Genomic DNA, 25926 nt, shown 5'->3' on the forward strand with positions numbered 1-25926 from the left:
CCCCCTTTCTTCATTCTCACTCTCTCTCTCTCTCACTCTCTCTCTCTCTCTCTCTCCCTCTCTCTCTCTCTCTGACTCTCCCTCTTCCTTTCTCTTTATATATGTGTGTTAGTATGTGTTTTTACTTATCTATCTTTCACTCTTTCACTCTTTCTATTTTTCCTCTTTTGTTTCTTTCTGTCTAATTATTTATACCTGTCCGTATTTATTTATCCAATCTCATTCTCTTCTCTTTTTTGTCATATTTTCACATTTATTCTCATTCTCTTATTTTCCTATCTTTCTAAATTAAACAAATTTGTATTAAAATAATACAAAAAATTAAAAATAGACAAATGAAACCTTCAAATTTGCACAAATTTCATTTAAATGTGTGTATTATTAAACATGATTATCTAGGGGCATTTGCTGTTTTAAAAAAATTATTGATATTTTATTTGATCTCTGCAGGAAATTATATCACAGGAAATAGTATTACAGGGAAAATACAACATGCAATCAAATAACTTAAACTTCGAAAATCGTTCATAGTAACGAAGTCTCAAGAACTTCAAGCAAGTCACAATATCCACGGGCGTTTTTTGCCGAAGGTGTTGGAATATTTACAACCCGCAAAAAAGTATAGAAATAAAGTCTGTTCATACCCTGTCGGTCGATATACACTCCTATTCTTTTTTATGAATTCGATTCCGCAGTTTGCACTCTTCGCGTTATTACTCGTGTTGCCTCCTCGGGGGCGGTTGCTTGGGCGAGGGGCGGAAAAATTGAGTTGGAAGGAGTGCTCGCCGACAAGCGACTTGAATACAAAGAAGGGTGACACCGCCGGCTGATTAAACTATTTTGTAATCCCCTGCCCCATTTCCGGCCGCGATCAGCACATTTAACTCCAACGCTAATTCCCATTTTGTAATAGGGGTAGACGGCATCTTAATTCCTTTTTTTTTCTTTTGACCTATACTAACCCTTGAGTCTGTAATTGGAGTAAATTACAATTTATAAAGTTTTCCCTAACGTAAATATATTAAAATGCGTAAAAATCCCAAATAATTAAGATTAGCAATTAGGTACCTGCAGTTGAAAAATACGCGTGAAAGAACAGTAAAATAAGAACCACTAAGTTACCGATCAGTGATGCGGTCATCAAAACAAATGTTTTGTAACCCAGGCCAATCTTTCAACCTTTATTGAAGTCTTCATCCCCCAATCACACAAACAAGCTCACCAGACGTCATTCACACTGCCCTTTATTCGATATTCCTTCGTAAAACTACTATGTAACACGAATCATTTATAGAATTATTCTATTACGTAAAACATTTATTAGGTTTCGTGGTCCTCTTGACAAGATAAATTCTTTTCAATTAATTAAGGTATTTTTGGTTGAGATAAAAAAGTCAGTGTCACAAGCGGGATTCGGACCTTCGACCTTCGGCTAAATACGCCGCTGCTCCACCACTTGAGCTGTCGTGACCTCGATCCACTCGGACACTAACTTCCCATCTCAACCCCACCTTTTTTTTAATTTTCACTCCTTTTTGCCATTTTTCAAATGTCGTGTATTCTGGGCGACAAATGAAATGGCCATGGAGAGCTTTAGTGAAGTATACTTCATTTTGCTTAGTACATTTATTAGGTTTTGTGGTCCGCTTGACCAAATAAATACTTTTCAATTAATTAAGGTTTTTTTGGTTGAGATAAAAAAATTGACGCCGAGAATCAAATAGAATACACGACATTTGTTGAAATGGGAAGTTGGTGTCCGAGTGGACCGAAGTCACGATAGCTCAAGTGGTAGAGGAGCGGCGTATTTAGCCGAAGGTCGTGGGTTCGAATCCCGCTTGTGACACTGGCTTTTTTATGTCAACCAAAGAAAACCATATTTAATTGAACATAATTACGTAAAACATTGACTAAGTTAGAAGATTTCTAATAAATTGATTATATATAGTTGTCTATTGACCAAATTACTTCTTTCAATTAATCTTTTTATGTAAGGTTTTGGTAAAAATGAAAAAATTAGTGCAACGAGCGGGATTCGAACCCATGACTTTCTAATAAACTTTTGTTTTAATTTATCAAATAATATTTTATGAACTAAAAATAGTTTTTCAATTCAGAAACTATAACATAAAAATTTCGATAGTAGATTCGATTAGGTTTGGATTAGGGACATCTTGTACTTGATAAAAATTCTACTGCCAGGGGTGAAATGTTTAATCAATTCCATACTTTCCTTATTTCCTAGAAAGAAAACATAAAGTAAGTCTTTTTTCTGAAAACAACTTGAGCAATTCAAAGGTTGAAAACAAAGGTTTGCTCAAACATAGGGAGGTTGAAACAGATGCAAATGTTCTTTCATACCGTATCTTTGCAACAAGAATTCTTTACTTAAATGTTCTCCTTTTGGATATTTCTTTCTTCAGATACTCCTTGAACGGTGTTTGCACGGATGTTTTCCACAAATAGGTGCTCTGTATTCGTTAACGACCTTCTGATCTCCTCGTGATTTAGCAACGTCGCTATCTAGACTTTCCCGACCGGGCGCGTTAACATTGATATAATATTGATTTTGTTTAATTGTCTTTATTGATAAAATCAAATCGGCTGGCGTCATCGTTAATTATGTTACTAATTAGGGCAATTTAATTTTGCCGATTGATTAAAGTGAACTGTCGACTTGGCTGCTAAGTTCACGCTTGACCACTTATCGATTGAAAATTTTGCTATGCAATTAACTAAACTTTTTCTATTCAGGCGTATTTGACCAAAAACATTTATAGTTAAAAATAATAAGAATCGGTAGGGGCGGTGGCCGCAACGGTTTAGGCGTTGACACGGCGCTCATCATTGTAAGGTAAAGGTCCTGTGTTCGAATCCAGCGGTCCAGCATTCAAACCCGACATACTTAAAAACGGGCTTTTTTTCAAAAACACTGGCACCCTGAGGGTTTATATGATTTCTGCTGTTGCGAACTCTCGAAAAAAAGAAAAAAAATAAGAATCGGTTCTCACCCACAACAAAAATGAAAGAAGTCGATCATTTCTAAACCCGGATTATAAAGTTTTTTTTGTATTTTAGTTATTTATTTTTTATAAATGGCATCACTATAATTGGACTCTTCGACTTCTAGAAGAAAAGTAGCATATCATAGTTCTGTGTCCAGCTTTATAGCATCGGTGTAAGTATTTATCAGAAAAAATGGTACATTGCCAGTTGTCAGTTTTCTTTTATTTAGTATAGGATTTTATGCTACTCCGAAAAAACTTGTAATTACCGACACATCTTAATAAAATACTCCTGCGTGTCAAGGGATCATTGATACATTCATGATTTAGAGTTGATTTGCATGTGTTTTAATTATTTGTAAAAACGACTTTCAAATCACGTAGACAAACTGATTCTAAATTTGTTGACAACTAACAAGAAAGAAACTGCAATCAATAACCATAATCAAGTCCGTCAGTTTTCAAATTCCACCTCTTTGGCAACTACTTTTGGGCAAAATGTTATGGATATTGGATCTTCCCGTTGCATTTTGATGACGGGCAATGAGAGGAAAAGTTTGCCCTCTAGTGCTGATAGTTCTGGCTCTTCAGATGTTACTAACAAATCTGGCAAGCATGAAGATTCAGCTTAAAAGTTGCAGGTCAAAAATGTTACAGAAAATAAAAATACTGAAATAATCTAACAGCGTTTCCACTCCTTATGGTGCGTTTTTCACTTCATTGCAAGAAGATAGTAGTACTAATTTTCGGATTATTTTAGTTTTCATTGTTAGAGGCAAATTTTTCGCTGACGAACACCGGATCAAGGTCTTGAAGAAAAAATCAAATTCAGTTATTACTTCCAAGCAATTTAAAGGTCATCATCCGGACCTATATTAATTTCACTTTATGAAAAACAATTGTTAAAATAATTGTACAAATATTTTTTCGGATGTTCATGCTTGTTCGTTAATTTTGTATGTTGTCTGTTACTATCACAAAAAATAATAAATCAAATTAATTAAGAGCCAATTTATGCAAGGAAAGTGTCACATGTCCAAAAGCGGTATTTTTTTCGGGGAAGTACAGCTGGATTTTTAAAGTTTTTTGTTTCCGGTTTAGTATTGAACAAACGAAAGACAGTATTGATGGATCAAGGTAGTTTTTATTGCCAGCAACAGTAATTGCGTCTAATTAATACGTCTCTCCTGTATTTTTTTTGTTGTTGTGTCATTTTTCCCGTGGGTGTGTGATTTTAAACTTAAAATGGTAAAACTACATATATTATTTATCAAAAAAATGTTTTAGGTAAAATAGAACGGATGGTCAGATATTCATACGTTATAAACTATCGTTTTTGGCAGTTTTTTGATAAAACGTAGCGACAAACATATCCATACTTCAAAAACCTATATTAAATGATTTGTTGATAGTAATGAGTACTGTTTTAGTTTAAACTTAAAAAAATGCAGTTTCATATAAGTTCTGGTATAATGCGTTGTACATTTATTTTTGCTTTTTCTGTTTTGAAGATTTTTTTAAAGTCATTTCTGGACATTTAACACTTATGAGAAGGAAGCTCGGAAAGCTTTCAGAAAGCTATCCAATTGGAATTTATATGACCCTGTATATTTCTGTTTCTTACCAAGTAGAACGTAATGATTAATGAACTAAAATAAAAATAGGTTAATATATTCAATTCCTTATTTCATTATATTATTACAAAAATAACACTGTTGGTCGTATTTTTTAACTCATTATGTTCACTCACTCACTCACTCACTCACTCTCTCACTCTCTCACTCCCTCTCTCTCACCCTCTCTCTCTCTCTCCCTCTCCCTCGCCCTCTCCCTCTCCCTCTACCTCTACCTCTCCATCTCCCTCTCCCCGTCTCTCTCTCTCTCTCTCTCTCTCTCTCTCTCTCTCTCTCTCTCTCTCTCTCTCTCTCTCTCTCTCTCTCTCCCTCTCTCTCTCCCTCTCCCTCCGCTCTTCAATCACTCTCTATTCTCTATTACTTTAACTGTAGCTTTTTTCTACCCGTAAAGCTATTCCAATTCTTTCTCTATTTGTGTTTTGCTTTTTCTCTACTTCACTCTCAGTCTCTCTCTCTCACACATTCTCTCTCCCTTTTTCTCTTTTTATCGCAATCTCTTATTTTGGTTAATTCTTGTGGTAATTATATTATTTGGAGATGGTAATTATATTGTTTTGATATTTTCCTTTTTGTATTTTACGATTATAAATACAAAACCCAATGATAGATTTTAATGTGCATGTCGAAACGAGTTGTAATGATCAATTTGATTTAGAGAAGTGACAATATTATTTATGAAGTTATTCCGTTATCGACCACTCTTGATTATTCTGTTTTGAAAAATTATTGGGTATGAGGTCGTTCAACTAATACACTGTAATATATATTAAAAAATTTTCGTCTCTATTTTTTTCGTCTCCCAAGACAATGTAGGAAGTTATAAAAAAAAAACTAATAACATAAGCCACATTAACAGACATTTCTTTATTAGTCCATAATTAACTACTTGAAAACCAAAATGATTGGATGAAGGAGGAAAAAATATAAAAAGAAACTCATTGTTTCTGCTTCATCTTTCTTTTAAACAACTGGAAGTGGAAAAACGTGATAATATTTTGATATTACGAACGAAAATTTTAACCAACTTCTCTGTGTTTGTGTCAAAATTAAAAGGAAATAATTACATTTTAATTGAAAAAAGTCAGATTGGTTTTAATCGTTTCGAATACGAATTATTTCAGAGTGGGACACAAATTAAAACAATAAATCTTTCGTTTATTATGAGGAGTAATTATAATTCGAAAATCACAAATCAAGTATGATTCGAAAGAGGGGAAACGAAATTATTTGTAATTACCTCATGCACAAATGCCAGGAAATAAATGGAGAGTAAAAAATAGTATCCGGTAAAAATAATTTATGTACCCTAAATCTTGGATAATGTAGGGTTAGAGTCTCTCCTTGAATCTGTTATTAATTATAGCATATTTCATCGAGAAGGGGGCGGATTGTGGATTATGCCGGTTCTAGGTACCGTTTATTTTGCCCTCAGCTAAAAATGATACACTGCCAGCTCCGTCCTGTCCAAATTCACTAAGCTGGAATTAAAACGTCTTTAGAGAATACTAAGGTGGGCCTGTCTTGAGCCAGGAAAGAAAACATATTGGTATTCCATCGAAATTCGAATCAATACTTCTCGGATATAAGAAATCTTTCATACATGAAAATCATACTATGTTCCCAAATACTTTATATTAAAAGAAGATCCGGGACTGCCAAATTATAAAATCAAATTATAGTTCTATCCTGACTATGAAATTATAATCATTAAAGTCAAAGGTTAGCAGATATGGAAAAACAGTTTATAAATGTTAACATTTTCAGTTACAAAAATGCAATAGAATTAATACTAAAGTGTGTGGTATTTAGTGACCGTTAATTAATGATTATTTGGAGATCGTGAGATGTGGGCTGGTATGACGTAGATTAGAAATACATTTTCTTTATTGTGCCAATGTTTCGATCTTTATTGAGATCATATTCAGGACCTGGGATTTATAAACATTGTTTAAATTATATAAATACATATGTAAATAATGCTTAAAAATCCCAGGCTCTGAAGATGATCTCAATAAACGTCGAAACGTTGGTATCATGAAGAAAACGTTTTTCTAAATGTACGTCACACCAGACCGCACCCCACGATCTCCAAATAATCATTAATATTAAAATTCCACAGATTCTGATTAAAAGACCAGAAAACGCATTAAAAAATTAGGTACCTTAGAATAATGTAAATGAAATAATATTATTAAATCATTATTTAGGTAATGGCAAAATACGAAAGAAACCACTTTAAATTGTGGGGTTGTAAAGGATGGTTAACATTCCTTCCAGAAATTATAACTCCAATATATTCTACCACGGACAATACAAAACGAAACCGCTGAGAGAACTATACAACAAAGTAGATAAAAAAACTTAAATAACAAAACGGAAATGAACCATAATTTAAATAACACCAATATTTTTAGAGTTATTTAACAAAAAATATATTTTTGTTAAATAATTTGTTTAAAATCATATAAATGTTTATTACAAATATTTTAGTAATATATGCTTGTTTTATTGCAGATTAAAGATAACACGATTAAAGACACAGTACTTAGCGGTCTAACTCACGTTAAAATAAAACCAGTCAACGCTGGATTTTTTTACTACTTTTTTCTGCTGGACGTAATTCGAAATATCCTGTAAGTTCCATATTTATAATGTTCAGTGCAAGAGAAATTTTTTTCTGTGTATGCTGCGTACATTTTTCCTCCTTCAATCTTCCCCTCCAAGAATCCAGGACAAAGTACTAACGCTGGTTAGGAAGCGTGTAAATTCTTAAGGAATACCAAAAGACAGGGATATATGAAGTTGAAATGAAGACGTCTTCGAGACCTCGCTGGATTGCAAAATAATAAATTAAACGTTTTCAAATAGGCTTTAGTTGATATTAGACATTGCAAGATGAAGTCTTATTGGCCTGTTAAAAGATATGTGTTGCTTACATATTTTGCTTCACTCACACACTCACTCACTCTCTCTCTCTCTCTCTCTCTCTCTCTCTCTCTCTCCGTCTCCTTCTTTGAATATATTAGCTATCTATCTCCCTTATGTTCTTATGTATTTATCTATCACTCTCTCTTCATATTGTGTATCTATCGGTCGCAATCTGTGTATCTATTTGACTTTTTCAAGCTCCTCTCTCTCACTCTCTCACCCTTACTCACACATACGTAGGCACATTCTCTCTGTCTCGTGCTATCTAGCTAACCTTTTTTACTTTTTATCACCCTCTATACGGACAAAATTCACGCAAACTCTAGCTCTCACATTCGCCATTATTATTCTTTTGGTTAACCACTTTTTTCTTATTTATATTATTTATCTGTATTATCTTGGATGTAAATGTTTGTTAAGAAGTTTAGCTAAATCATAATAAACATTTCAAAAATTTATTTAACCAAATAACTTTTTTTATCAACTTTAAAGTAGTATTCATCGGAATGTAAACTGTAGGATTGGTCAAAATACAGCTTTCACCACTGGTACAATGAGAATCGTCGTTGTTACTAACCAGAAGAAAATCCCGCATTTCCATCCATGATAGAATCAGGTTTGTCGACTGTATAAAGCAGGACAGACCAACACGATTTTTAATGAGAGGATGTCTGGGATCCAATCCTTGTTAGGAATGATCTATACATTATACAACGATCGAGATCGGAAAAGACTTAATAACTATGAAGCCGAGAATTACAAATGGGAAAGGAGAAAATTTCCCCTTCTTAGAAACGCCTTTAGGACGGTTTTTACCAGGAAAGCAGAGACCCCGCGAACGCCTTTTATAATTCATACGAGATACAAACGAAATCGAACATCTTTTTGCCCTTCTCAATCGATTTTTAGGACGTTATTAGACTCACTTGTTCTACTTCATAGTTGATTCCGAAGAAAACAGTATCTACTTATATCAAACTCTGTAATTATTTCAATCAATTAATTATTCTTTGTATGTAAGGTTTTGGTTGAGATAAAAAAGTCAGTGCGACGGGCGGGATTCGAACCCACGATCTTCGGCTAAATACGCCTGTGCTCTGCCACTTGAGCTATCTTGACTTGGATCCTCTCGCACACCAACTCTCCATCTCAACCTACAACCGTTCGAATTTTCCGACATTTTGTCATTTTTTTATCTCAACCAAAATCTTTGATAAAATGAATAATTAATTGAAAGAAGACACTTGGTCAATTGTGTACTAAAACATAAATAGTTTAATCTATAATTATTGATTATTAAGAGATGGTGAGATGCGATGTGGTGTGATTAGGTGATGGCCAACATAACACACATAAGATTAATTAACGGTCACTAAATACTACACATTATTCTTTTGTAAATGTGTAATAATATGTAAAATAAGATAAAAAGTAGCATAACTGAAATTCATATTTTATTTACATTTACCATTTTATTATCGGTAAACGTTTAAAAAATATAATTTATATATATANTATATATACACACTAATTATTAGGGGCCATTTAGAAACAACAAACGCAGGATTGATTTAACCTACTAAATACAAAGAGGGTTAAAGATTAGTTGTTTTACTTACTATAAATAAAATTGTCCAGTCGACAGAACTTACCTGGAAAAAAATATGATTGTTATTTATATATTAATTTCATTTGTTTACATTAGTTATTATTATCTAATAAATTGAATGTTTATGTTTTATATATGTGTCAATTAATTTCTTTCTTTTTAAAGATGAATGCAAACGACATTATTAGGAAATGCATTTCTTCCAACACCTTACATAAAAAGATTTATTAATTGAAAGAAGTAAATTTGGTCAATCAGACCTCTAAATAAAATGGAATTGTTAGGAATGATAAACAGTAATAAACACCTTGCAAGTAACTATAAACTGTGAGATTTATTTCTACTTAATTTCCTGGCAATGGCAACACTATGGACAGGGAGGTTATTTTCAATCCGCACCCATAATAACTCCCTACAGTTTTTTCTTTTTTTTATATATTACAATATTGTCATTATATCTAGACTACCACGTGTGGTTGGGAGGGAAAGACTGGGCATTGCTCTCGTAAAAAAGTAATTCTTGTCATACAGGTTTTAACAACCGTTGGGTGACCCGGGCGAAAAGTCAAACGATTATATAAATCTTTTTCATAATATTTTCAATTAGAAAGAATTGAGTTGTGACGGGATTCAAACCCAATAGCATGGCAAATACAGCGGTTTATTTAAGAAATAAAAATCCAGGACAACGCTAGTACTCAATATGCGAGGTTAAGGGGTAGGACGTCCCTAGGCCAACGTCGTTTAAGGTGACTTTGCTGGTTGTCCAGTTGTGAAAATATAGGGACAGCTTTGGCAGTAGTGTTAGGATGAATCGAAATCTTGGTGTGAAACTTTTGGAAGCTGCATCGGATCACTCGATAAAAGGGGCGTTGAAGTGGTTATTAGTGAATTTGTATGAGGTCATCCGATTCAAATAATGTTTAGATCTGGTGGATATTAGATGGCTCAGTGGAAACCTACAGTTCAAGTTCGTTAATCATGAGAGGTTCGAGTAATGAGGTCTATCGATTTAGTTTTATTTTAGCCTTAAAATTTTTCTTAGTTGTCAGTTCTTCTGTTGTTTTTACATAGGTCTGGTGCGATGATTCCACGTTGGTCTGGCTTTTTTGTCTTTCCTAAAAATTACGCTTTCATGCAAAAGGTACACTTTTCTCGGAATGTTATGAACCTATTTTGATAATTAATTTGTCAATCATTAGTGATCTTTTAAAAGATTGCGAACTAAGAAATTTTCCTTAGAAAATGTACTTTGTGAAAACAATTCAAGTTAAAAATATTTGACTTTTTTTCAAAAAATTAACATTTATGAAAGGTATTGGTTGAGATAAAAAGTCATTGTCACAAGCGGGATTCGAACCCACGACCTTCGGCTAAATACGCCGCTGCTCTACCACTGAGTTCGATCCGCTTGGACAATAACTTCCAATCTCAACAGTTTTTTCAAAGTTCAAAATTAAAATTAATTACATGTGAAATTTATTTTGGCCGAATCTCTTTATAATACATTTTTATACAGGCATGTATAAATTGATTAAATAATATTTCAGAAATATGCGCGGTGCTTTTCCAAAATGAATAAGGATAACCATGTCTCCCCTAAAAATTGTGTAAAGGCAAAACCTCGTGTTTTATTGGTTTGATGTCCAAACCTACGTGACGATGTTTGTCTGCTTACTAATAACTTTTTGTTTAAAAAAAATGTGAATTGCCTTTTTTCTGTATTTAACCATTTATAAATATTTGTGCACGTTGACAGTTACATAGGCACTTTCCAGAAACTCAGTAATTAGAATTAACTGATATAAAAGTAATGTTTTTTTACGACTAACATTCTTCAATTTAATTTATACGTTTCGTAGTTCAGTTATCATATATGCACAAGCATATGGTAAATCTATACAAATATCACGAAAAAAAATACATGAAAAAAATTAAACCATCATTTTAATAATTAATACATAACTCGACGAAAGGTTGTGTTGCATGGTGCAATTTATGATTTAAACGGGTTGATAATTAAAGTGGCATTCTTGACTTATCTCACGACAAGGGAAACGGTAAGAGTGAAAAGGTCCAATTAGGACGAAATCGCCCACTGTCCAAGGTAAATATTATGAAAATGAAATATGCTGTTAAAACCAAATAGGAAAATTCCAATGCCTAGCATAACTTCATAATTAAAAAACAAATCATTAATTAATTTTTTAAAACCTTGGCTTACCTCAAATTGAGAAACGTTGCAGTGCGATAAAATTCTTTATAGAAAACCACAATTTTTCAACATTAAAAAAAATGATTTTATTTAAATAATATGATCCTAGTTAAGAACATATTCAACACACTTCTGATTTCTCAATTAATTATTCACAATTTTTTCGAAATGAAAAATTGTATGATTAATGTGGGCTATGTATAATTTAAAATAACTGGATATAAAATAATATAAGTTGACATGTTTGAATGCATATTTTTGAAAAAGCCATAGATTTATTTTTAGTACTAGTAAAATGTGATAGGAAAGATATAAAAAGACCCCTATTCCAAAAAAATTAATGTATTCAAATTACTACACCAATATAGATAGAAGGGCAAAGTTCGCCGATAATGTATAACAATAGTATCCATTTTCTTTTATTATCCAAAATTTTCTACTATGAGATATATGCTACGATTATATGAATATCGGCTGTCATTTATATGCTTTTATACCTTTACAAAGTAGTCGAAATTTACACATACAAGGACATTTACCATTGAGTGAAAATCACCTTTTTACAGACACTAAAGCATACAGTTGTAATAAAACAAAACAAAAACATTGAAGATATTCTGCTCTCTGTGCTAGGCTTTAAAACGGTTTTCACGGCCGGTTTATTTTTATTTTTTCCAATGTAAAGTTGCTTGGAAAAAATATGAACGTTTAGTGAAAGATGAAACAAAAAATTCACCATGTTTTTCGTACGTTAATATTTATCATCTCCAACATTTACTTTTATATTTTGATGTATAAATATTAAGAAATTCAACGAAAATAACAAAATTATGATTAGAATTAATTTTCAATTAATTAAGGTTTTTAGTTGACATAAGAAAGTCAGTATCACGAGCGGGATTCGAACCCACGATCTTCGGCTGGATACGCCGCTGCTCTACCACTTGAGCTATCGTGACCTAGAATCACTCGGACACTAACTTCCTATCTCAACCCCACCTTTTGAATCGTCCCTCGGTTTTGCAGGGAAAATTCAAAAGGCGGGGTTGAGATAGGAAGTTAGTGTCCGAGTGGATCGAGGTCACGTTAGTTCAAGTGGTAGAGCATCTGTGTATCAAGCTGAAGATCGTGGGTTCGAATCCCGCTCGTGACATTGACATTTTTATCTCAACTAAAAAACTTAATTAATTGAAAGATATTAATTAGTCAAGCGGATCACGAAACTAGTGAATTATAATTAATATATTAGTATATGTGTGTATAAATACAGGGATGCCCTATGTAGATGGTACGGCTGAATTTTTCTTGGACTAATGCCGCTATGAAATATATAAAAAATACTTGTTTAATATTTTTTAGTCTGGTTTCAAATTTTTACTTTTTTGGGGAAAAATTGTACAGGGTATCTTAGGCTCCGTTCAACTTTAAAATTTTTCATACGACTTGATACATCCTGACACATTAGTTTAGAGGATTTTTACGCTGCAAAACAATAGTACAATCGAATTTTAAATTGGCCAGAAATGGAAAAGATATGGCAAAACGTTTGAATAAACGGATTTTGTTTGTTTAGTTGTTAATTTCAATAATTTTCCTCTTCACAAAGTAAACAATAGTTGGCTTTTTGTTATGAAAGCAAATAATTCCTGGAAATTTTACAATAGTACCGATTCGTTACGTTCATTGTTCCAGTCAAAATTAACCTAAGAGAACTATTTTCCGATCAACAGCGAGTTGATAAGTATGACTGCTTCATTGATAGTGGTGGTATTGCGCGTCGTGTAGTCGAGTTGTACTCCCAGAAATTTCCTGATCCCCCCAGAGTGAACCACAAAAGGTTGATTCGTGTTGCAATATGAAGAGATATGGATGAGTTGCTGTTCCATCACCAAGAAACCGGCAGCGTAAATTCGACGAGGAACTGAATATTTTACTATATGTTCGCAAAAATCCGAATTCCTCACTCCGAAATGTTGGAAGACTGTTAGGTTTTTCAAAAAATAAACCTAGATATGTACTCCGGACATACAATTTTAAGTCATATCGCTCTCATCTTTTCCACGGCTTTCGGGACTCTGATTACGACAGGCGTTAACGTTACTTGCACAAATGTCAATTTGGGAAGCTGAAGACAACGTTCTTCTATACATCCTATGGACTGATGAATCCATGTTCACCTTTAATGGCATACTAATTTGGAATTTTCGAACGTGAGTGGAGGAAATTCAGAGAATGTTATACTCTTGTCATCATCAGATGGTTCACAGTATCAACTTTTTTTGTGGACTTCTCGGAAATAAATTAATTGGGCCTTATTTCCACGAAAATAATTTAAATGGTACTCAATTCCTCAATTTTCGAGGGAGATTTTACCAACACTGTTAGATGATTTTCTTATAAAACTGCGACAATTTGTAGCTTGTCAGCACACAATTCTTTGGAGGTGAGGTTATTTGAATCGTCATTTCCGGATAGGTGGATAGTACCTCATGGCTCGATCTGTTGGCCTCCTCGGTCACCCTATTTAACTCCACACGATTATTTTCTGTGGGGCCATTAAAAAAACATCGTTTACACCAATCATAACCCAGCAACCTTAGGTGAAGGACTGCGGTAAAGGATAGAACATGCTTATCAATCCATATCCTCCGATTCTATTGCTTGAGTACCGACAAAGAATTGTTAAAAAGAGCAAATCTTTGCATCTTTACGCAATGCAGGCAGCACGAACATGAGATCTGATTAATAAATAGCAAATCATATAACTATTTTTTTTTTCAAACTTTGTGTCGTAATTTCTTGATTTTCTTTTTGTTGGATATGGACGAGAATCTTGATTATAAAAATTTCGTAAGTTTTTCCAACTTTTTACTGTTTACGTATAATATACACGAATATAATATTAAGTAATATGAAATGAAAAGTTGGAAAAGCTTATGAGGTTTCTGTGTGGTGGTTAGTGACCGTTAGTCGATAATTATTCAGAAATCGTGAGATGCAGTCTGGTGTGATGTAGGTTTCAGAAAAACATTTTTTTTTATCGTGCCAACGTTTCGATCTTTATTGGGCCCTGAAGATGACCTCAAAAAAGATCGAAACGTTGGCACGATAAAGAAAATGTTTTTCTGAAACCTACATCACACCAGACCGCATCTCACGATTTCTGAATACTTATGAAGTTTTTACAATCCAGGTTTGTACCGTAACTTTGTCATTTCGACCAATTTAAATCTGTTTGCACCATTGTTTTCAGGGAACAAAATTCTTTAAATTGTGTTAGGATGTATGGGGTCGTATTTGAAATTTTAAAGTTCAACTGGGCATGAGGTACTCTGTATAAAAAAAGTAAAATTGTGAAACTAGACTAAAAAATATTAAATGTTTTGTTTGTTGATAGCGTCATTGGTTCAACGCGGCTGGAAATTCAGCCGGGCTATACAAAAAAGACACCCTGTATACATCACAAACGTTGCCCATATTCACTACCCGAGGGTACTCGATAGTCATCGGGGCGTGGTCGAACCCACTTCATTCTCGCTAATAACTTAATTTTTCCTCTTCAGACGTCGCACGAGTGTGGGTGAGTATCCCCAGATTACTCGAAAGTCCGCCGAGAGGGGGGTAGACAACCCCTTCTTTTCACGCTAATAAATTACATTCATTCTAACTGATTAACATAAACGCAACTTCGGAAATAATTTAGTAAAAAGGGAAAAAGGTCCATCTGGTTCATCTGGGGGTATTTAACCGAATCCTCGTAAATACCCGCTCAATCAGAGATTTACAAGTGGCGAACATTCTAGGAGGGGGAATGAGCCGGCACCTTCTCGATTGCCTATTACCCGGAATAATAGCCGAGGCAGACCTGAATTACATTCGCCCCCGAGCAAGATGTTAATACGGGCTTTTCACTAGGCACACGTGATTTGGAAACGGAAACAATGAATTTAGCAGTTTCAACCCAAATGAAACGGATCGACTTTGCGGCTTAAGCTTAAAAAATACCACAAAAGACCAGGGACCGCACGACATTTTATACTAGCAATAAAACTTTTTTACATTTTTCATTCAAAAAGAGATTAATAATTTGAACGAAATAAAATTTAATTCGGAATATTGGACTACATTTTACAAACTAATAAAAACCCAGGCCAATGTACGAAATTATTGTTTATATAATTATGCAATATTAAGATAAATTTAATTCATCAAAGTTAATATAAGTTGGTCCATAAAGCCAAAAAAATTGGCTTATTTTTTATTTTAAGAGGGTTTGCAACAGCAGAGGTTATATCAATTCTCGGGGTGCCGTTGTTTTTGGAAAAATGCACATTTGTAAGTATGTCGGGATCGAATTCAGCGCCGCTGGATTCGAACCCGAGACCTTACATTACAGTACCGACACCCTCAAATTGGCTTATAGTACATCCTTTCCTCGAGCTTGAAAGAGGTTTTGCAATACAGCAATGACAACAGCAAGAAAGTAATCAAATATCTGAAGCAAATAAATGCATATGGTCGCCTTTAAGGCTTCTCCACACGTGGTTTCATTTTCCCTTCCTGAAGTGAGTGTATTTATTGGCGAGAATGTGTGAGTGTATGGGTGGGTAGTGGTCGGAATATCGAGTACCCCACAGACCCACCAAACTAGGATAGATTTATCTTTGTGTGTTTTTGGTAGAAAGAATGTATTTATTGGCGCGAAAGTGAGTGTGTATGGGTGGGTTGTGCAGGAATATCGAATACTCCACAGACCCAACGATTTAGGTAAGTATTAGGCTATAATATCTTTTAGAGTGAATGGGCGGAGGCACTGTTGTAATATTAAATGCGCCAGTGGCTCCGCATTTTTTAATTTGTAAATACAGAATGATTGGTTACTGTTTGAGTGAATGTATTTATTAGTGCGATAGTTGTGTATGCATGGGTGGGTCTATGGTGGAATATCAAGTACCCCATAAACCCACCACCTAGGTTAACGTTTTAGATTAATTGTAATTTTAATTGTACATAATGTATGTTTGTATTTATTAGCGTGAACGAGGGCGGGTCTTCAGAGGAATATCGAGTACTCGGAAACCCGCATATAGGCTAGACTAGGATTGAATGTTAGTGAATGAGATAGTTTCAGAGCCTTTTCACCACGTGTGGGAGGGCAAAAAATGTAGAAATAACGTCCCAGAACACAACCAGAAAGATCGCCAGACTTCCTACAGAAAAGCTAATTTAAAAAAAAATTAAATTAAATTAAAAAATAAATAAATTTATAAAACGTGAGGTGGAAGAAATGTGAGGTGCCGGCAATAGCCCAGGCAGCTAGCCGGCCGAAAAAAAGAAAAAAAAAAAGAAAAAAGTACATCCTAAATAATGTAAAATGCAACCAATCGAACTATTCGATCTCAATCCAGTCGGAAGCTATGAATTTTTACGTTTATTTTTTATTTTCTTAAATCCCGACCTAAACCACAATTTTTCAAGATTTATAGCATCCTTTCCAATTTTTAACCACGTTTTTGAATTCTGCATTAAATTTCCTATTTTTTATAAAAAGGAGCTATTTTTAATCTTATCCAACGCCGATGTATGTTTATTAATTCAACCCAAAATGAAGAATTTTGAAAAGAAGAAACTTTTCATTTCGAAAACTAACTGTTTTTCAACAAACAAATTTGTAGAGGTGCCAAAAAACCTAAAAACTTTTTCATTTAAGCTTTCTTATGGCGTGCCGGAAGTTTCAAAAACGTCAACTTTTCAAAAAATAAAAGGGATGAATTATGTAAGATTATTATGTCAAGTCTTTTTATCATGAAATAAAATAATAAAATAGAGAGACGCGCAACACATGCTCAAAATGCCTTCCTTTGTACCTAATGGACGATCAGCATCGTTTTCTCATTTGTCCAACGGGAAATTGAATGGGCTTAGACTTCTGGGTCAGGCTTCGCATTCGGACAATGTTGGGCTACGACAGGTTTGACCAAGAAAAACACTTCATCAAACGAAGTGGCGCTGGAGGTTGTATCAATTATTTGTTTTTTCTGGATTCGATCGAAAGACTTGTAATTTTCTTCAATCTAGTACAACCGAGCCAAAAAATAACAAATTGTCGGGATTTAATTTCTCAGCAATGTTGTAAACAGCCTGTACACTTGTATTTCTGCATCCTTTGAACAGCAACATTTAATTTTGCTAATGACATTTTCACCATCAGTACGGTTTATAAAACTTAAATTGTTACGTCAATTAAAAGAATTTAATAAGTTTATCATTTAAGTGTGAAAAGAGAACGAGAGGTAAATGAAATTATGCACACTTCGTTAAAAAATAATAACGCTAAAGAAACAATAAGTGGTTAAAAATCTCTATGGTTGTAGAGTTGTGTGTTTTTGTGCCCTATTGTTTCATAATTTGATGATGTTGTGAGGAGCGGTCAAGAATGAGTTAGTTTTGAAAAACACCTTTTTCATTTTTTTAGCCGACGTTTCGACCTTTATTCGGGTCATCTTCAGCGCCTGGGTAAATTACAGTACATATGTTGATTGCGAAAAAGTACAATTTAAGATGAAAACATAAATTCATCAAGTATTTCAAACTCACTTATATTGGTGGAGCTATTCTTGTGGTGTCATATTGGTTTTTTGTTAAAGTGTTGTGAATTTGTTTATGGTGTTTTTAAACGATTGTGACAGGGTGGGAAATTAAGTAAATCTGATAAATTTTTTTTGATCGTAGGCGATTTTATTTAATGCAAAGGATGTCGAGAACGGAGATTTTCTGGATTGGAATTGTGATTTGGCATTCAATATTGGAAAGGAAATTTATTATTAGCACGATAACGAAGGAAAAGGAAATATAAAATTAAATTTAATAGTTTAATTGCTATATAATGTTGGCGTAGCTACATCTGTTCCTTAATTAATGCTGTGTATCTCTGATAATTTACAATTTCTAGAAGGTTGGGTTTGTATTTTTTTTTTCCGTGTATGTAGTATTTGTATTTTGTCGGTATTAAAGTTGTGTTGTTTTTTAAAGTGATGTGTGGCCAATGCGGTGGAATTGGTTTTTGGTGTTTTACAGTCATAGATGTTTTGTTTTTTCCTTTTTTTTGATATTACGATATATTTCCAATGGATATTTCCGGACAGTTCAATTAATGTTTTTAAATTAGATCGGATTTATAATTTCTTGGTGTTGGGTCCATGACTTTGGAAAAAAGTATGAAAAACTAGGTTCAAAATTTATATTTACATCTAAAATTGTATTTTTTTCAATCAACTTATGTTTCATACTTGACCCCGGACCTGAAGATGACACGAATAAAGGTCGAAACATCGGCAAAAAAATGAAAAAGGTGTTTTTCGAAACTACTTCATTCTTGACCGCTCCTCACGACGTCATCAAATGAAACAACAAGTCACTAAAAAACAAACAACTCTACAACGATAGAGAATTATAACGACTCATTGTTTCTTTAGCGTAATTAGTTTTTAACGAAGTGTGCATAATTTCATTTACCTCTCGTTCTCTTTTCACACTTAAATGATCAACTTATTACACGAATTTAATTAAGTTGTTTATTCCCTACTGATAGTGAAAATGTCATTAGCAAAATTGAATGATGCTGTTCAAAAGAAGAAGAAATACAAGCGTACAGGCTGTTTACAACATTGCTACGACATTAAATCCCATCAATGTGTTATTTGAAAAAATACAATTGAAGATGTAAAAATTAATTTATAACCATGTATTTCATACATACGTAAAGTGGGGTGCTATTTTTGTGGTGTTATACTAGTTTTGTGTAAAAATTTTGTGAAACGTGAATTTGTATTCTGCAATTTTTATATAATTGTGAGAGGGTTGGGGGACGCGGCAAATTCGGTAGTGTACGCGAAATAAGAAAAAAAGTCGCTTACTTTGCTTATCAAATATTTAAATTAAATTGATCTGTTTATTATTTTGATTATTACTCCTTAAGACATCTAGAAAGCAACAAAATAGAATAACCTTTAAAATAAGTTCCCAAAATGAATAAGACTTAAAAAATCTATTAACTAGTCGAATTTGAAATAAAAAATATATAAAGAGACATGATACGGCAAAGCTTTCTGGCTGTACGCATGGCTCAAATAATACTGACGAGATTATATCAATAATGGCAACAATAATTAAAACGAAATCCTCCACCGGAGGCCCATTAAATATGTGTAGCCAACTGTGTAAATATTCAATTGAAAAGAAAGTGGAGAATTATAAGAGGTGAGAAAAGAGGTGTTAAAGAATCAACGAAAATAAGGTGAACTCACCGTTCGGCGAATCCACACAAACAGAAATTATTTTGTTTCGGTGGGAATTCTCATTTTTAACGAAGGGGGCCACCGAAATTAACAACACGACTGAACAGAGAACTAAAAAATAAATCAAAATCTTTCTCTCTATCAACTGAATGGAATTGATGTACAATTGAAAAAATTCTAGGCTCACTAATAGATATTTATATTTATAACAAATATCTAAAAGCTTTTATCCCATTACATTATGTTCCATATTCTGTACAAAATCAACAATGTTTAAAAATATAAGTAGACAGCAAATTTTTATTAAAGGTGTTTGTGTTTTGAATAATGTAAACTTAATATATTTGCAAACATACTTTTTAATGTAACAAGATACATTAGAACTAATTTTGCCAGCTTTTATAGATTAAATGATCAATTCAATTTTCTCTCAGTCGCTTTCTTTCTCTCTTTCTCTCTCCCTCTCTCACTCGCTCCCTCTCCCCTCACTCTCTCTGTATCTCTCACGCTCTCTCGCTCTCACTCTCTCTCTCTCAATCAGACTTTCTCTCTACATACTGTAGTGGAACTCGATAAAACACTGCGTACATTCTGTAAGAAAAGACAAAATTTTCCAAAAAATGTACACAGCATAACTAAAAAAAATAAAAATCTCTCTTTCTCTCTCTCTTTTCCATCTCTCAATCTTTTTTTCTCTCCTACTTCGAAGATATTTCGAAACAAAACAAAATATATGTTCGAAGCAAGTACGTCAGAGCCAGACGAACCATGTATGGGTCTGATCAGAGGCAAAATGAGCATTTTACGGGGGATTCGGAAGCAAAAATGGTTTTTATTGGAAGCATTCGAAAGCAAATATGAACAATCCTTTATTTGCGGAGGCAAAAATGGTACCCAAAACTGGGTAGAACAAAGACAACAAAAAACGGAGTGGCGCTGAGAAGGGAGCAAATAAGATTTTAAGAGCTCATGTAAGAAAGGACTAAAATGTCAAAAAAATGTACACATTGTACGTAGCGGACTGTATAAATGTTGAATTAAAAAGAAGGAGGAGAAATATAAACTAGGAAATTAGGTTAACTCACCGTTCGGCGATTCCACACATAGATTCCTCTTGTTTCGGGTTCCATGGGTAGCACTCGCGCAATTGTCGGCATAACGGAGGGTAAAGTTGGTAAGATAAAGCAAAGGCGATAAAGAAGAAGAGGAGAAAAGAGGAAAAGAGAAGGAAAAGTCAGAATATCAGTAGCGCGGCTTTGGGTGAAAACGGTTCGACGGCCAACTGTTTGTACCCAGTGATACCAACATGTGGCCGGCCGGCTTTGATTAATAAAATTCAAACATTGGGCGCGCGGGGAAATCCTTTTTCTTCGGGAGGGGCACATCGAAATTAACATGGCCTCTGAACATAAACTAAAAAACAAATCAGAATCTTTCTCTCTCTCAATTGAATTAAATTGATACACAATTGAAAAAATTCTAAGCTCACTAATAGATATTTATATTTATAACAAATATCTAAAAGCTTTTATCTCATTAGATTATGTTCCACTATACTCTGTATAAAATCAATATTATTTAAAAATATATGAAGACGGCAAAAAAATGTTTGTATTATAGGTGTTTTTTTTTGTTTTGAATTATGCAATCTTAATATATTTACACGAATGCTTTTTTAATGTAAGAAGATCCATGAGACCTAATTTTGGGAGCTTTTATAAATTAAATGTCCAATTCAATTCTCTCTCTGTCGCTCTCTTTCTCATCCTCTCTCTGTTTCAATCTCTTTCTCGCTTTTCCATTACAATTTTATACATAGTTCAATGTAATTCGATAAAACATTATCTACGTTCAGTGAGAAAAGACAAAAATGTCCAAAAAATGTACACACAGCATAACTAAAAATTAATCAAAATCCCTACTTCTCTCTCTTTTGCATCCCTCAATTTTTTTCTTCTCCTATTGTCCTCTATATTTCCTCCTTGATAGATTAAATGAGCAATTCAATTTTCTCTCAGTCGCTTTCTTTCTCTCTTTCTCTCTCTCTCCCCCTCTCTCACTCCCTCCCTCTCCCCTCACTCTCTCTTTATCTCTCACGCTCTCTTTCTCTCACTCTCTCTCTCTCTCACTCACTCTCTCACTCTCTCTCTCTCTCTCAATCAGACTTTCTCTCTACATAGTGTAATGTAACTCGATAAAACACTGCGTACATTCTGTAAGAAGAGACAAAATTGTCTAAAAAATGTACACACAGCATAACTAAAAAAAATAAAAAAATCTCCTTCTCTCTCTCTTTTCCATCTCTCAATCTTTTTCTCTCTTCTACATCGAAGATATTTCCAAACAAAACAAAATATATGTTGGAAGGAAGTAGGTCAGAGGCAGAAGAACCATGTATGGGCCTGATCAGAGGCAAAATTGAGCATTTTACGTTGGAATGGATTCGGAAGCAAAAATGGTTGTTATTGGAAGCATTCGGAAGCAAAAATGGTATTTATTGGAAGCATCGAAAGCAAATATGAACAATCCTTTATTTGCGGAGGCAAAAATGGTACCCAAAACTGGGTAGAACAAAGGCAACAAAAAACGGAGTGGCGCTGAGAAGGGAGCAAATAAGATTTTATGAGCTCATGTAAGAAAGGACTAAAATGTCAAAAAATGTACACATTGTATGTAGCGGACTGTATAAATGTTGAATTAAAATAAGGATAAACTAGGAAATTAGGTTAACTCACCGTTCGGCGATTCCACACATAGATTCCTCTTGTTTCGGGTTCCATGGGTAGCACTCGCGCAATTGTTGGCATAACGGAGGGTAAAGTAAAATAATAAAGGTAAGATAAAGCAAAGGCGATAAAGAAGAAGAGGAGAAAAGAGGAAAAGAGAAGGAAAAGTCAGAATATCAGTAGCGCGGCTTTGGGTGAAAACGGTTCGACGGCCAACTGTTTGTACCCAGTGATACCAACATGTGGCCGGCCGGCTTTGATTAATAAAATTCAAACATTGGGCGCGCGGGGAAATCCTTTTTCTTCGGGAGGGGCACATCGAAATTAACATGGCCTCTGAACATAAACTAAAAAACAAATCAGAATCTTTCTCTCTCTCAATTGAATTAAATTGATACACAATTGAAAAAATTCTAAGCTCACTAATAGATATTTATATTTATAACAAATATCTAAAAGCTTTTATCTCATTAGATTATGTTCCACTATACTCTGTATAAAATCAATATTATTTAAAAATATATGAAGACGGCAAAAAAATGTTTGTATTATAGGTGTTTTTTTTTGTTTTGAATTATGCAATCTTAATATATTTACACGAATGCTTTTTTAATGTAAGAAGATCCATGAGACCTAATTTTGGGAGCTTTTATAAATTAAATGTCCAATTCAATTCTCTCTCTGTCGCTCTCTTTCTCATCCTCTCTCTGTTTCAATCTCTTTCTCGCTTTTCCATTACAATTTTATACATAGTTCAATGTAATTCGATAAAACATTATCTACGTTCAGTGAGAAAAGACAAAAATGTCCAAAAAATGTACACACAGCATAACTAAAAATTAATCAAAATCCCTACTTCTCTCTCTTTTGCATCCCTCAATTTTTTTCTTCTCCTACGTCGAAGATATTTCAAAACAAAACAAAATATATGATGGAAGCAAGTACGTCAGAGTCAGACGAACCAAATATGGCACTGATCAGAAGCAAAATGAGCGTTCTACGTTGGTAACGATTCGGAAGCAAAAATTGAATTTATTGGAAGCATTCGAAAGCAAATACGAACAATGCTTTACTTGCGGAGGCAAAAATGGTACCGAAAGTTGCGTAGAACAAAGGCAAGGAAAAACGGAGTGGCACTGAGAACGGAGCAAATAAGATTTTAAGGGCGCATGTAAGAAAGGACTAAAATGTCCAAAAAATGTACGCAAGTATGTAGCGGACTGCGAAAATGGTGAAGTAAAAAGAAAGGGGAGAATTATAATCTGTGAAAAAATGGGTTAAATAATCGAAGGAAATAAGGTTAACTCACCTTTCGGCGATTCCACACATAGATTTCTCTTGTTTCGGGTTTCACAAGTAGCACTCGCGTAATTGTCGGCATAACGGAGGGTGAAACGGGTAAGACAAAGTACAGGCGACAAAGAGGAAAAGGTGAAAAGAGGAAACAGAAGGAAAAGTCAGAAAAAACAGAAACACGGCGCAGGGCGAAAACGGTTCGACGGCTATACTGTTTGTACCCAGTGATACCAACATGTGGCCGGCGGCTTTGATTAATAAAATTCAAACAGTGGGCGCGTGGGTAAAACCTTTTTCTTCGGGAGGGGCACATCTAAATTAACATCGCGGAACATAAACTAAAAAATAAATCAAAATCTTTCTCTCTAAACAGAATTTAAATTCAATTTAATGAATCCTAGGCTCACTAATAGGTATAGATAGAATATTTAACGTGGACTACAAATATTGATAAAGCTTGTAGCACGATACCTTCCATTGAATATCAATTAAAATAACTATTTAATATTAATAATATATTCATGAAGCAAACGCTTTTTAATATACTAATACTTCCAAATATAACTGGTCTTGGAGTCATTTCTAACATTTCTAATAAAATTTTTATAAGTTACATGTTACTAGAAATATGTGTATACTCTATATCTGCAATCTACAATATGATTGTAGAATTTATGACAAATACTAGAATTTATCCATTTTAAAAATTGATAATTGTTATTTTGACCGAATTTGTGACATAATAACAATAAAACCATTATACCCATTTGATATTGTTTCTCATTTTAAAATTTAAAAACGACTTTCACATTCTCAAACTGCATTTAAAATTCGGTTGTGTTGAACACACTGTTAAAATTCATTCATTCCAAAATCTATCAAAATCTAAAATAATTTAAACACTGTTATCAAACCATGTGTATCTAAACATATTAATAAAAAAATCTAAAAGATTTTCTCTCATTAGATTATGTTCAATCATACTCTGTACAACATTAATAATATTTAAAACTGTAAAGACCACAAAAAATTTATATTTGTATTATAAGTGATTTCTATTTTGGATTAAGTTAGGGATGGATTTAATTTGTACAGTCTGCCGTATGATCGTTTGTAATCGTCGTTATGGTAACGATATTTTTAAAACTTTCTTTTAATTGTTTAATTTTCAAACAATAATTGTTGCCCAATCGTGATTTTTAAAAAAAAGATTAAGCAAAATTACTGAACTAATTTATATATGTCACTACTGTGTATCACCATTACTGTAAATGTTAATATTATTGTTTTCTCCAAAACGACCATAAATAAAAAACTTCCTGCTAAATATCAGTTGCCAGTAGTCGTCAACTTTCAATGAATCCGTCGGTTCGTAAATATTCAATTAAGAACCACTTCATATGGAATACTTGCAAATAACAATTCCGTTGAAGCGGACACTCGGTTTCCCATTAATTGAGTTCGTTACTCGCACGTGTTAAAAGCGTATTGAACGCAACTGGAAATCTATTGTTATTACATGAAATACGGTTCTCATATCGTAAGAGGACGACCAGGTTGGGTGGGACACGGATTAGGACCACACTTTTTTGGTGATTTTACACTCCAAAATATAGCCACTTGTTGAGAATTGGCGCTCAAATCAACTGTGTGAATGTATCATTTTACAGCATTTTTTAGGTAGATTGCAAGAAAAGCGTAGTAAAAACTATCTACTATGAAAACTAAATTTTTCAGTGATTCGAAATTGGGAAAAATCCGATGGTGTTGGTGTTGGTCGATTTAAGTTCTACACTATTTTGACGGCACAATCCGCGTAAAAACAAAATTCGCCAACCCATAAGCTTTATAAAATTTAGCATTATATAAAATGACAAATGGCACAATGGTGGCATAGAAGAAAATCTCTAATGCAATTATCAAATTACTTTGGTGATAAAAACAGTTAATTTGGAGAAACAGATAATTACATAACTCTATTTTGGTTTTTATTTTTTTTATTTTCTACTTTTTCCTCCCCCTCTCTGTTTGTCTGTCTGTCTCTCTCTCTCGCTGTCCCTCTCCCTCGCTGTCCCTCTCTCTCGCTCTCCTTTTCTCTCTTTCTCTTTCACTTTATTTCTTTCAATAAAACTATTTATCTCCATAAATATCTTCTCCGCCTTTTCCTCAATTTCTCTATCCCTCTTATTCAATCTCTTTCTTTTATGTTATTATTT

At 33.7% G+C, this 25926-nt stretch overlaps 1 protein-coding gene across 4 annotated transcripts in view; it reads right to left on the reverse strand.

Moving 5' to 3' along the window:
• LOC106664028 (acid sphingomyelinase-like phosphodiesterase 3a) overlaps positions 1-25926 on the reverse strand; it is a 794759-nt gene that overhangs the window by 343265 nt on the left and 425568 nt on the right. Inside the window, exon 1 of one of the 4 annotated variants that reach the window (XM_014389388.2) lies at positions 23724-23947. The exons of 2 other annotated variants lie outside the window; for them this stretch is intronic. The gene's annotated coding sequence lies outside the window, so the exon portion shown is untranslated. Of the gene's footprint in view, positions 1-20773; positions 20854-23723; positions 23948-25926 lie in introns of those variants that run through there. One more of the 4 variants, XM_024226659.1, reaches the window with a different exon arrangement.

Source organism: Cimex lectularius, unplaced genomic scaffold, assembly GCF_000648675.2.
Source record: "Cimex lectularius strain Harlan isolate CLEC.00 unplaced genomic scaffold, Clec_2.1 scaffold26, whole genome shotgun sequence".
NCBI classification, from domain to species: domain Eukaryota; kingdom Metazoa; phylum Arthropoda; class Insecta; order Hemiptera; family Cimicidae; genus Cimex; species Cimex lectularius.